Below are 9,269 nucleotides of genomic sequence, written 5' to 3'. Positions count from 1 at the left end.
AAAGTGCAGCAGTTCTCTATCAGCAGAGATAGCCAGGCCATGACTGGACAAGCACTCCATGAGGCTGATGCAAGGGTGGTGAAATGTCTGATTAAAGGACTGACCAGATAACCTCTGGGCCCGCTGAGATCTCGTGATACTTGATCCGGAAAGTCTCATGATAAACTATTCAGGAAAATATTTCTGGAGCAGAGAAGCAGGGTAGGCCAGAGACAGGGAGATTGGAGGCAGAGATAACGACTGGCTAAGAGGTGCCTGCTGTGAGGGCTATGGCTAGTTTTCATCTCTGTCCTCTTTACTTGAAATTCCAAATCATGCTTTCAGAGATATGGCCTCAATAGTCTGGGCAGGCGAGTGATCTTTCCCTGCTTCAGTACAATCTCTCAAGGCCATTGCAGACTGGATCTTCTCAAAGTATTCTCAAGTCACATAGGGGAGTCCAAGTCCGTTTCCCTTATTCCCCACCTTCTCTTAGCTGAAGCCTGCTTCTGAAGCAAAACAAGGTGAACCCTTCTGCAATCTGACCCCTGAACCAGCACACTGACACTGTGTCCTTCCCTTCTCCGGGATAAACAGCTGCTACACAGCGCTTTCCTCATCCTCTCACACGCCTGCATTCTTGTTTCTGCACTTTGCTCTGGGTTGCTAAGGCATTTATTATGTCCAGGTCCAAGCTCAGAACAATCCTCACCGTGGCCTACTATGCACAGCAGAAGGCAGGGCCCCTTCCTCATCCTCACCCCTTGTAGTGCTGAACTGCTTAGCATTTGGGGACTTAATGCCCCAAACTGATGAGCACACAGTCACCTCCACCACTTGAAAGCATGCAAAAAGATGGATCGAAAGTCATGTCTCTCCTACCAGGGCTGAAGCATCTAGATTTGATGAACTGGGTTTTGAAGATTTTATATTTCATTTCGTGGCAGCCTTTTGGGAGCTTTCTGACAGCATGGCATTGTGTGTGTGTGTGTGTGTGTGTGTGTGTGTGTGTCTGTGTGTCTGTGTGTCTGTGTGTCTGTGTGTGTTGTTGGGGATTGAACCTCGAATGCCAGGCAAGGGCCCTACCTCTGAGGTACATCCCTTATCTCTTACAATGTGAACAGTGTGCCACCAATACCTCATCCAAGTCATTAATTACCTGACTGGGCAGAGGTGGAGAGATGACTCAGAGTGAGTACTTCTCTTAGAGAAAACCCAAGTTCAGTTCTCAGCATCCATACCAGCTGGTTCACAACCACATACACAGACTCTCACACATAAATAAAAATAAAATCAATCTTTAAAGGGGGAGGAGGGACTGGAGAGGTGGCTCAGCAACTAAGAGCACTGGCTTCTCCAGAGACCCAGGTCCAGTACCCACATCATGACAGTTCACACTAATCTGTAACTCTACTTCCACAGGATCTGATGGCATACCAAGTGCACCGCAGACCTACATGCAAGCAAGCAGTCATGCACATAAAATAAAAATAAATGTTAATTAAAAATAAAATTATCGGCAGAATCATCATGGTGGCTGCTTATAAACCTAGAACTTGGGAGACTGAGGCAAGGAAATCTTGAGTTCAAGGTCAGCATGGGTTACACAGTGAGATAAGATGCTACCCCACCCGCCCCCAAATTAGATAATTTGATGATCCACTGACTCCTGTCCAGGCTGACAAAAAAGTGTTAGTTACCAGTTATAAATGCACATTATTGCCTGTTTTACCCCATATTTCCCCTTTGTATGCACACCGATCATTTTTAATCAAAACAAGGTTTCACTAAACTGAAACACTCTTTGGAAATGGGGGCTCTCTGGATGAGTTCTCATGGTTTCAGACTCTAAGAAGGAGTTTCCAGACGAGAATGCAGGCACATAGAGTTGGAAAAACTAGAAAGAGGATTAGAAAACCTGCATTCAGATCCACCTCTGCCTCCTCCCAGTTGTCTAACCCTGGGCAAGTTGCTTAACCTGTCCGTTTGCTCATTTGTAGAGAAGATAACACCTACCTCACAGGGATGTCATGAGACTTAAATGAGAATGTATGTGGATGTGCTTTGTAAAGTGTAAGCACTATGCAAACATAACACATTGTTCTGCTGATTCTGATGATATTGGGCCCCAACTGTTTTCATTTAAAAAAATCATAAAATAAAGTACAAGAACTGGACACATGGCATTCGTGTTAGAGTCCCTAAGATCAGGGAGGGTCCACCTGGGTGTGGTGACACATACTTGTAATCAGAGAGCTCAGGAGGTAAAGACTGGAGAATCCTGAGTTCAAGCCCAGTCTGGGGCTACATGTCTTAAAACAAAAATCAAACCAAAAATAAACCCATTAGACTCAGGGACAGCAAAAAAAATGGTTTTAGGCAGAGGAATAGAAGAGTAAGAGTCTCTGAAATGTGACTGCAGTGCTGGGAGCAGTCATGTCTGACAGGAAGGGGCAGTGAAGTGGGTGGGTCTGTCACATCCCATGTCACTCTCAGCATTCCCATGATACAAGCCTTCTGACTTTCACGAGATGGGGAGGCAGAGTTTGAGCAAGACCACCTAGTTCTCATGTTTGAGTTTCTCTGACTGACTTACTTGAAGAAGAAGAAAAAACACTCTTCCAGGGACTGAAGGCATCTATAAACACGCCTAGGAGATCACCTTTGCTCTTTTTATAAACATTTTTAATTATTATGTTATTTGTGTCTCCATGTATGTACATCACTTTCCTGTGTGGGGGAATTGGAGTTACAGACCCTTTGGTTGCTGGGAATGGAACTCAGGTCTTCAAGAAGAGCAGTCAGTGTTCTTATCCATTGAGCCACCATCTCTCCACCCCCACCCCCTTTTATTAGCTTAAAAATAAACCTAGGGGTTGGGGATTTAGCTCAGTGGTAGAGCGCTTGCCTAGGAAGCGCAAAGCCCTGGGTTTGGTCCCCAGCTCCGAAAAAAAAGAACCAAAAATAAATAAATAAATAAATAAATAAATAAATAAATAAATAAACCTGCTTTTATTTTGAATGAGAAATAACTTTCTTAAATATTTATTTATTTATTTATTTACACTCCAGTTGTTACCCCCACTCTTAGTCTGCCTTCTCACAGTTCCTCATCCCATTCCTCCTCCCTTCTGTCTCCAAAAGGATGCCCCCCCCCACCCCTCCAGGCTTCCCCACTCCCTGGAGCCTCAAGTCTCTCGAGGATTAGTCATATCCTCTTTCACTGAGGCCAGTCCAGGCAGTTCTCAGCTGTATATGTGTCAGGGCCTCGGATCAGCCCCTGAATACTGCCTGGTTCTCCAACCCTTCTTTATCTGCTGCCAAGAAACACGTTTCTGGGAAGAGCAGGGGGCTATGACTATATTTCAGGCGGCCTGATCAGCATTGGCCACAATTGGCCACAGAATGGCTGAGAGAAAAAGGCAGTGCTCGGGAAGAAGCAGTCTAAGACGCTTCAGCTGGAAGTGGCTCCCTGAACGACGATTATCCATCACACCTGAAAAGGCTTCTTATTCTCCAGTTCCATGTAGGGAGCAAGGAGTAGGAAAATAGTTCAAGGGCTCTCAAGGTCCATTTTCCAAATGTTTTTTTTTCAGACCTACTGTTGTGATTTACTGCCACCTGGTGTCCAAGACAGGATAAGACAGGCCCCTTTCTGGCTTTTCTCCCCCCTCATTCAGAATAGCTTTGTTCCCTGATGGGTCGCTAGGATAGATGCTGTTTGGGGTCTGTGGAAAGGAAAAGGAGAGAGGGCAAGAGCTGCTTTGAGTATCGAGGACGCTCTTTTCTATGTCAGGGTTTCCATTTCTCAACAGTGCCCCTGGGAATGTTTCTTTTTCTGAAGCACTACAGGATTGGGTTTGCCACACCCTTTCAAGCTCTCCCCTTATGCACTCTCTCATATGATGAGTGTCTGTAAATCTCTAAGCTAGACCAGGGGAATTGCCCTTAGACTTTACAGTGAGCAGAAGAGTCTGGTTTTCCACGGACTCAGGCTTAAGTGATGGTCCCTCCTAAATGGTCTAGAGTTATACTTAGGATCCCTGTAGCTCCCCTGAAAGGTTGGGAGAAAGGCAGAGAGATGGCGGCCTTGCTTTCTCTCGAATTCCGCTTTTGAACAGACACACAATGAGTCATGAAACCTAAACCTGGAGAAGGTAGGGCCCAACTGCAGTCCCGGATACCCAAGACTCTGAGGCAGAAAGATCACAAATTCAAGACTGGCTTGGATAACAAAAAAAGAACCTGTCTCAATTTTTTAAAAAAGCCACTAAGATTGTTCTGATGATTCCTCACAGTGTGCTATTAGAGAGCAATGGCAGAGTTGAGCATGACAAGACAGGGCAGGTGACGTTCTCTGCTAGTCTCCAGTGTTAGGTACTCTTCAAGCTTGTCTCTGCCATAAGGCATCCCAGGCTTAGATTTGTCGGGTTCTTGTGTTTGCTTATGAATTCTGGAACAGCTCTCAGTTTAGAATCTAAACTAAAGAAGGCAATTCTCATCCTTCCTAAAGCTGCAACTCTTTAACACAGTTCCTCATAGTGTGGTCACCCTCAGCCATAAACTTATTTTCTTTTCTACTTCATAACTGTAATTTGGCTACTGTTATGAATTGTAATGTAAATCTCAGTGTTTTCTGATGGTCTTAGGTGACCTCTGTGAAATGGCCATTTGATCCCACAAAAAGGTCAAGATCCACAGGTTAAGGCCTGCTGATATTAATTAGACTATTGACAGAGAGGGTATATAATTGCAGAGGGAAATGAAAAATGGCAGGACAAAAAAGAGAGAGTGAGCCATCTTTAGAGTGTTTTGATTCCTAGAAAACGGCTTTTTAATTGTTTATGTTTCAAATTGTATCGGCTCCAACTCTTCCCTGGTCCCCACAGGGGTCCATGAGTAAAGGCCCCTTAACCATACTAGCCAAGATATAGACAAATTCATGTTTATCCTTTAGTTACGGTACTGTTCAAGCCTGGTGTGATGGCACATACCTTAAATCCCATCACTCAGGAGGCTAAGACAGGCTGGTCTCTGTGAGAGGCCAGCCTGCTTTACAAAGTGAGTTCCAGTACAGCCAGAGCTGTGCAATAGAGAGACCATGTCTCAAAAAAATGTTTCTTTTTTTTTTTTCCAAGACAGGCTTTCGCTATGTAGCCCCAGCTGTCTTAGAACCCTCTGTAGGCCATGCTGGCTCCGAACTCAGAGATCCACCTGCTTCTGCCCTCACTCCTCAGTACTGGGATTAAAGGTGTCAGGCCCAGCTCAAAAAGATTCCCCTTTTCCCTTTTGAGATAGGGTCTCTCTATATTGCCCAGGGTCTCCTGGAACTATGTAAATCAGGCTGGCCTCAAATTCACAAAGATCCTCCTGCCTCAGGTTCCTGAGTGCTGGGATTAAAGGTATGGGCTACCATGCTTGGTAAAGGGGAAAAAATTTCCAGAGTAACATTTGCAAGTAATTTCATAAACAATAACAAATTTTACACAGATTGACATTTTATCTTGTAAGTTGTAAAGTTTTAAGATTTCTGATCCTGAATTAACTACATTGAACCCATTCAAGGAACTTATCTTAATTCAAGGAAGTGGGTGTCAAATCAAAGCAACCTTTCCGAACTAAGGAGGGCTCAGAGATTAGACCTCTCTACCTGGAACTATGGACCTTTTAGGGATTAAGAGTACTGGGCAGAATCAGCTTCCCCTCCTGTTCTCCCAAGCTTGTCAAGACACGGGTAGGTGCCTTCGATCTGGCAAGTGCTGCCGTTTTGCAATTTCTACAACCACTGTAGCTCTGGCTTACTCCCATCCCTTTTCAGGCTTGCAGAGGGGGACAAAAGCCCAGCGAAGACCCGCCCTTTCACATAGCTATGTTTAGAATATGGTTGATAAATAAGACAAATATGCTTGCGAACTGGAAAAACGTTTTGTTTTTTTTTTTAAAAAAAAACAAAACAAAAAAACCCAACTTGGAATCCTGACAGCTTTCTGAAAATCCGGCACCATGATGGCCGTCCCTACTGTTCTCCGCTAGTCTTTCGTTTTAGTGCCCTAAAGTGGCCATGTGACCTTGACGGCAAACGCCATCTTCCTGCCAGGGGGCCTGCGCGCGTCTGCAGCCTCGGCCAGCGCCAGCGCCCAAGCTTCGGATGTCAGCGGTTTTAGACCGCCTCCCAAGACCCCTTTTCCGGTCTGCGAGCCCGAGAGACTCCCAGATCATTGGTGGAGAAAGTGTGATTGACACTATCTGCGTCTAATGACTGACCAGCTCTTTCCCAGCTCCGATGACTAGTTCCGCTCCCTTTCCCAGAGTCTTTTTGATGACTCATCCCTCTGTCTGCGCAAAGGTGGCCTTTCCCGGCCCCGCCCCTGCTGCCCGCCACCCTCCGCCCCCGCCAAAGAGAAGGCGCTTCTGGAATTTTATCTGAAGGCGCGCGCGCTCCCGTGTGCCCCCCTTCTCCGCCCCCTCCCGCCGCCGAGTGTGTGTGTGAGTGTGTGTGTCCGTGTGTGTGTACTTGAAGCTAAAACACTATTTCCGCACAGGAAGGAGGCTCATTTCCATATAAGGAGCTTAACCCCTCACTATCCTTTGAGGACTCTTTTACGTGTTGGAGACTGGGGAAGGAAAAAAGGTTGTGTGTGTGTGGTGGTGGGGGGTGCCTCAGCTTCCAATTCAGCCCCAGATTGCAGTGGGGCTGCTCCAGCTACCAGCCAGTCTGAGGGAGGAGCCTGGGAAGGTGGAGTTAGGTGGAGGTTTACTGATCGTTCTGTAGGTCTCTAGGGACATACGTGTCAATCACATAGGACAACCTTAACAGAGATTGTAATCCTAAAGAGGAATCCAGCCTTCAGTAGATAATGGAGAAAATAGAGAACACAGACCGAGCTAAGAAGCTGCCGGACTCAGATGTAAGAATGGATGTTCACCTGAGCTAGGGACCCTAGCCATGCTGTGTTCCTGCGTGCCGCACCTCACAGCATGTTTTCCTGGAATGGGTTAAATTAAGGCAGAAGATCTGTAAAAGGAACTGGCTACACTCGTCTCCTTTAGGCTGCTTCCTGTAGTCTCCTTTGCTTTTTAATGCTCCGTCATCAATTCTGTGCTAAGTTTCTTATCCCACAGGTGAAGCTCCCTGACAGGACCAGTGTAACCTAGGTTTTAATAGGCTCTGTGTGCAGTAAGCATGCAATAAACTCCCATAAGCCTGAGAATTGCATCAGTGGATGGAGATTTCCAAACCACATGGTGGGCTAAGTGCTCTGAACTTGAGCATACATTGAGGTGTGGTGGCTGGGTGGGACCTGAGTTTGTATCTTCCATGGTGGAGAATATTTTGCACCTTGAGGACACAAGGAAGGTGGCAAGAGATGCTAGCACCTTTCTTTCCAGCATCTCCGGTTCTCCCTGCAGAGGCCCCTTGGCTGAATCCCATCCACAGTTCATTTGCATTGTCCAGGGGCCCCTCTAACCACTGCATGGAATGTAGCCAGGGAACAGGAAAGAGGCAGCATGCATTTTGCCCCTCCTGGGGTAAAGAGTAAATTGAGACACAAATCCTACCCCTCCTTGGTTTTTGCTTCCGATTTCTACCATTTCAGAAATCAGCACACGAATGGTAGAAATAAAGATTTTTCCCACTGCACCGATAGGCCATGTGATCTAGCAGGATGCTGGGCTGTGGCGTAATCCCCCTGGCAACTGGAATATTTTCCTAAGAGACTTGTACCTTTGTCTTATGCTATCAGACTATTTAAGTGCTTCCAGTTTCTCCTCTTTGTTATAAAGCATTTCTCCACCCACTGCCTTGCCTTTGTTAGCTTACCTACGGTACTTGCTCTGATGGTCAAAGACAATAAGGGCTGAGTGACACTGAAAATGTAGAAGGATGAGAGACTGGGGAGCAGGCAAGTGTGAAAATTAGGTGATCACAATGTTTTATACTATCTACATATCTGGGAGTAGTGCTAGTAGGGGTCTGGTAATTACAGTAAGTACGGTGATTGCGGCAGTTGTCAGTCTTAGATGTTTCTAGGCAGATTGGGAGCTGCAGAGCCATTGGCTTTCAACTGCAAGAGAATTCCTAGAGGAAGTTGCATTCATTTTACACATTTACTAATTTGTGTGAGTGTGCATGCGCCTGTGTGTATGTGTGTGCATGTGCACAGGTGTGGAGGTCAGAGGACAACTTTAGGGAGTTCTTTTATCATGAGGCTCTGGGAGAAAGAACTCAGGTTGTCAGATTTGGTTGCTGGTGCCTTTAGATAATGAACCTATTTCTGTTCCAAGATGTATTTAAGAAATAGTCCAACAGTGGCTGGAAGGTGGCTTGTCAATTGAAAGCCCAATCTTCCACAGGACAATTCCTGGTACTCACATATAGCTTACAGCCACCTACAACTCCAGCTCCAGGCACTCTGATGCCCTCTTCTGGCCTCTTCAGGTACTGTATGCACATGGTACACAGGCATAAATTCAAGCAAAACACAAACTTTTTGAAGGGGATGGTGGTGAAAAGATGATCACGTAAGAGCACTTGGTTTTTGCAGAGGGCCTGGATTCAGATGCCAGCACCCACATGATACTCCCAGGCATCCATATTCTCCAGTCCCAGGGGCTCTGACCCCTTCTGGATTATGAGGGCACCCAGTGTGCTCATGCTGCTCAGATGTACACGTGAACAAAACATGCATACACATGAATAAATCTTACATTTAAAAATTTTAATTTAATGTATATGAGTACACTGTCGCTGACTTTAGACACACTAGAAGAGGGCATTGGATCCCATTACAGATGGTTGTGAGCCACCATGTGGGTGCTAGGAATTGAACTCAGGACCTCTAGAAGAGCAGTAAGAGCTCTTAACCACTGGGACATCTCTCCAGCCTACAATATTTTTAAAAGAGCAAAATGAAAAAGTAGGCCAATGAGATGACCTTAAGGGTTTGCAACCTGAAGTGGAAGTGGGATTAGCAGGAATTGTTATTTCTTCTCCACCTTTCTAACACACATTGGATGAGTGGTAATCCTGTCCTCAATACTGGAAATGTATAAACAGTAGTGATAGCAAACTGTTACATTTATGTGCCAGGTACTGTGCTATGTGCCTTAAGGACAAAGCCTTGGCTCATAATGATTCAATTCACAACGTTTTGGACAATTCAATGGGAAGAAATCAATACATAACTGGTAGGAAATTCGACTTTTCCTAGTCTACGGATGGGCTGTGGGATCCTGTCAGGATGCTGGGCTGTGGTGTAGTCACCCTGGCAACTGGAATATTCTACTAA

The sequence above is a fragment of the Rattus rattus genome, chromosome X (assembly GCF_011064425.1).
Source record: "Rattus rattus isolate New Zealand chromosome X, Rrattus_CSIRO_v1, whole genome shotgun sequence".
Classification (NCBI taxonomy): domain Eukaryota; kingdom Metazoa; phylum Chordata; class Mammalia; order Rodentia; family Muridae; genus Rattus; species Rattus rattus.
This window is presented reverse-complemented; position numbering follows the sequence as displayed.